Source organism: Corapipo altera, unplaced genomic scaffold (assembly GCF_003945725.1).
Source record: "Corapipo altera isolate COAL_440 unplaced genomic scaffold, ASM394572v1 57380, whole genome shotgun sequence".
Lineage (NCBI taxonomy): Eukaryota > Metazoa > Chordata > Aves > Passeriformes > Pipridae > Corapipo > Corapipo altera.
Window position 1 is genome coordinate 1 of NW_020886902.1, and position 5017 is coordinate 5017.

Sequence of the window (5017 nt, forward strand, 5' to 3'; positions counted from 1 at the left end):
GGGCTGCACTGTGGGGGGGTGAGGTGTTGGTTCTTTGGTTTCCAGGGCCTATTCCAGAATGGAGAGGACAGGCTGTGACATCCCAAAGGGGCCAATGGCACACGGGTGGGGCTGCATTCTGACCTTGTCGGCTGTTGGTTCTTTGGTTTCCAGGGCCCATTCCGGAATGGAGAGGACAGGCTGTGACATCACAAAGGAGCCCTTGGCACACGGATGGGATTGAACTGTCACGTGGTGGGGGCTTGGTTCTTTGGTTTCTGGAGGCTATTGCGGAATGGAGAGGATAGGCCAGAATGGAGAGGACAACAAAAGAGCCCAAAGCACATGGATTGGTCTGCACTATGGGGTGGGGTGTTGGTTCTTTGGTTGCCAGGGCCTATTCCGGAATGGAGAGGACAGGCTGTGACAAGAAGTGCCTGTCAGAACGGACGCACAAGAATCTCCTGTGGGCATCTTCTCTACTCTGCCCTGCACATCTCTGTGCTGGGCTGAAAACTCAGCCTCTCTGCTTCCCTCTCCTAAGGGACTTGTTCTTAGACATCCCTTTCCCCTGCGCTCCTTTCCAAAGCCCTCCCGGCAATTCCCAAGCCTGTACCCAGCTCTCATCCCCTCTCTGTCCTCTTCCCAATCCCCTGGTCAATCCCAACATCCCAGGACAGGGATCTCAGTTGCTTGGCTGCACTCCCACCTAGTTCCATGTGCTGGGCCATGATATCCCAGTGCTGGAGCAGCCAGGTCAGCAGGGGCTCTCCCAGCTGGAGGCTGAAATCTTTTCACATCTCTCACAGCTCAGCCGGGGATGGGGATTGGGTGATTATCTCTGGCCCTGCCTCTTGCTCCTGTTCTGAGGGCTCTGCTTCCCCTTCATCCCTCACTAACTGAGCTGATTTGGTCTTGGATTTCTTCTGTAGAGGGGCAACTGCTAGTGGCATAGGTTGTTCCTCTGCAGTTTGACTGGCCACGGTACCTCTTGGTCTCCTTTCCTCCTCCTCCCCCTGAGGGCACTGGGTCTCAGTTTAACAAGATTACAACTTAGAAATTAAGAGACTTCAGGTGGAAGTGTGGAAAAAGGAAAAGAAACAGCTTTTTATTAACAAAATCTGAATAAACAACAAATGGTGCAACCAAAAACTTTCAGAAGAAACAAAACAAAGTCCCAAATCCCCAGGTGGGTGGGGTGAAACTGTCCCAGCAGTTCAGAGCTCTCGCAGCCCCGTGTGCTCGCAGCCAGCAGTGAAGGAGTCCCTTTTCCCAGGGGCAGTCCCCAAAGCAGAACACCTCACTCCGAGATGGGTCGGGCTCTCTCTCTCTCTCTCGGTAGTTCTCCGCGAGGTGTCCTGTGGGGAAAAAACTTCCTCTCAGGAAAAGAGAACGAGGTGGCCAAAAACCAGCTCCCGCTTTGTCCGGTCCCGGACAAACCCCAAAAGCCCCCGAACAAAGGACCCCCCGCCCTCCCCGCGGCCACCGTGGTGTCCCCGAGAGCCGCCCTCCCCCCACTGCCCCTGCCCAGTACCTGCGGCTCTGCTCCAACCCACCCCATCCCGGGAGACACAGATGGGAATGGAGGGGACACTGGGAAAAAATTCCAACACCTCTTTTCAAACCTCTGACACCTGGTTCCCAGACATTCCCAAAGAAGGGGCTTCCCGTGGCCTCGAGCCAGGGACCGACCTTTGTATTGAACCAAATCTTGGGGAGACACGTTCCCATCCCTGTCCCCATTCCCATTCTTTGGGTTCCCATCCCTGTCCCCATTCCCACTTCCTGCTGTCCCAACCTGCTCCCAGTGTCCCCATTCCTGTCCCCACTGTCCCTATCCCGGTCTCCCATGTCCCTGTTCTCATTCCTTATGTCCCCATTCCCATTCCTTATGTCCCCCTTCCCAGTCCCTGGTGACTCCAACCTGCTCCCAGTGTCCCCATCAAAGTCCTCCCTGTTCCCATTCCCATTCCTGGTTCCCACAGAGGAATTGCCGGATGCTGGAGGAGGGAGCCAAGATTTTCACACCAAAATTAAAGCCTCAGGAATAATTGTGGTCCTGGGTTTCACACAGGAAAAAGCAGGAAGTTGATCCATCGGGAAGAGCCGCAGGGGGGCCGGGGTGGGTGGGAGCAGTGGGATGAGCTCTGCCAGCAGCTCCTGCCTTTCCACAGGGAGAGGGAAGGAGTGGATCCAGCTCCGGGATGGCTCAGGTCATGATTCCTGCTGGGATGAGAGTGGGAAAAGGAGTCACCATGTCCCTGTTCCCATCCCAGGGGATGAAGCTGCCTGTGGAGCCCATGGAGAGTAGGAACTGCTCTGGATTCTCTCCTGATCCTGCTCCAGCCATCCCACCCCAATCCCACTCCAGAATCCAGCCTTGATCCCAGTCTGCAATTCCACCTGATCCCACTCTGGAATCCTGCCCTGAGCTGGAATCCCGGTATCCATCCTGGGATCCCTGCACAGAGGATCTGGATCCACACACGCTGCTGGTACTCACTGATGGGCGCGGGGTCGTATCCATTCCCCTCCCTCTTCCCTATGGAAATAAAGCAGGATCAGCACCCGTGGCACAGGATCCCCGGAATGCTGCCGGGCGGATCCGTGCCCCTTCCCCACCCCCATCCCGGGAGTTACCGGATCGGAGCTTCCAGACACCGACTCCCACGAGGCCGATGATGATGATGGCAGCGATGACGGACACAGCCACCAACACCGGGCTGGAATTCCAGACGGATTCCGGCTCTGGGAAGGGCAGGAGGGGAAGGAGAAGGAGGGTTACCCCCATCCCGCTGTCCCACACTCCCAAATTCCTCCTTCCCAAATGCCCAGTTCCCACATCACCCGTTCCCAGCCTCACCCCAGGCGAAGATCCCGGGCTCCGGCATTCCGGCGTGCTCCACCCGGCACCGGTACTGCTCCCGCTCCCCCGGCAGTGCCTCGATCCTGGCCCAGCTGTGGAAGGTGCCGTCGCTGTTGGGAACGATCCCGCCCCACTCCGTCTCCTGATCCCGCAGTTCATCCCCTTTCAACCAGTTGATCCTGATCATCCCGGGGTAGAATCCGTACGCGTGGCAGGACAACATCAGGATCCCGTGTTCCTCTTTCCCGGACACGTGGACATCGGGGGGCTCTGGAATGGGATAATGGTGAGATCCATCATGGAATTCCCATGGGAATGGGATTGGAGTGAGATCCATCCACAGAATTCCCATTGGAATGGGACAACATTGGGATCCATGCATGGAATTCCCATGGGAGTTGGGTGACTCAGATTCATCCATGGAATTCCTACAGGAATTCCCATGTTCCTCAGTTTCACCCTCCCAAATCCCACATTCCCAAATCCCACATTCCCATGGGAATTCTGTCTCCCTCACCTTTGCACTCCAATGCCTCCCGCCCGTATCCGACGTACTTCCGGAGCGATTCCAGACAGATGTTCTCCAGGTAATGTGTCCATCTCTCCACCGTGATCCCATCGTGTTCCCATTTCCTCTTGGTGATCTGGGCAGCTCCATCGGCCACCACGAAGCTCCCGGATCCCAGCTTGAAGGAGATGAAATCCCGCCTGTCGTAGCCGGACCGATAGGATCCACGGACACTCCCGTTGGACAGGAGGTCACAGCCATAAACCTCCTGCCTTGTGTGGAGACCTGGGGGGTGGATCAGGATCTACTGACACCCCTGGAATTGTGTCCCAGCCCCACAGAGCCCCATTCCAGCCTTATGGAGCCCCAGAGTCAAATGGAGACCCACAGAGCCTCATCCCAGTCCTTGGAGCACCTTGGATCCACAATTCAGCCCCACAGATCCCATCCCAGCCCCTTGGAGCGCCCTGGATCCCCATCCCAGCCCCACACATCACCTTGCCCGGTTCCCCCCACTCACCCCCACTCCAGTTGTACCAGCCCCCCACTGTCTTCATGTCATTGGTAGCAATGACCCGTCACATTTCATTGTTCTGGGTCCCTCTATCCCAATATCCCGGCTCGGCTCCGGCCTCCATCCATGGCGTCAGTGGCTTCTTCCGGCCCTGCTCGCTGTCGTAGCGTGTGATGGGGATCCCGTCCATGTATCCAATCTCCACGTATTGAGGGATCCCCCCGCCAGGCTCAGTCACCATCATGGACAGGAAACGCAGGGAGTGGAGAACTGGGGAGACACAGAGATTTGGGGGGTCCAGTGGGGTCAAGGAAATGAAGAACTGGGAGAGCTGGGAGAGCCGGGAAGGGGGTTTGGGGATCCCAGGGCCACGGGAAGGAGGGTTTAGGGACTGGGAGAGGTGGGATGGGGCATCCAGGGGGCCCTGTGCCCAGGAAAGGGGGGCCCAGGAGGCCCCAGTGTTGGGGAAAGAAGGGTTATGGAGTAAGGAAAGCCAGAATGGCCCAGAAAGGGGGTGCAGGGGGTGCTGCTGTAGGATAAGGGGGTGCAGGGGGGTCTTGTTCCCAGGAATTGGGGTGTAGGAGGGTCCCTGTGCCGAGGAATGGCGGTGAAGGGGGGCCCCACTCCCAGAGAAGGGGGGTCAGAGGGGTCTGGGTGCTGGATAAGGGGGTACAGGGGGGTCCCCATGCCCAGAAATGGAGGTTCAGGGGGGTCCCAGGGTCAAGGGAAGGGAGGTGAGGGCACTGGGAGAGGTGGGATGGAGGCCCAGGGGGTCCCTGTGCCCAGGAACAGGGGGGACCAGGGTTCCCCGGTGTTGAGGAAAGTAGGGTCTGGGGGCTGGGAAAGGCAGGAATGGGGGTCCAGGGGGTCCCAGGGTCAAGGAAAAGGGAAGATCAGGGGGCTGGGAGAGGCGGGATTGGCAGGAAAAGAGGCACAGGGGGGTATTTGTTGAGGATAAGGGGGTTCAGAGGGCTCCTGGAGCCGGGGATGGGGGTTCAGAAGGTCCTGGTGAAGGATTAGGGGGTTCAGGGGGGGTCTCAGTGTCCAGGAATGGGGGTCCAGGGGTGTCCCTGTGTTGGATAAGGGGGTGCAGGGGGATACCTCTGCCCGGAATGGGGGTTCAGGGAGGTTCCCATTCCCCGGAATGGTT

At 58.0% G+C, this 5017-nt stretch overlaps 1 pseudogene; it reads right to left on the reverse strand.

The window, feature by feature from the left end:
• Positions 1-1986: 1986 nt before the first annotated feature.
• On the reverse strand, positions 1987-4291 carry LOC113941398 (annotated as a pseudogene).
• Positions 4292-5017: the final 726 nt, after the last annotated feature.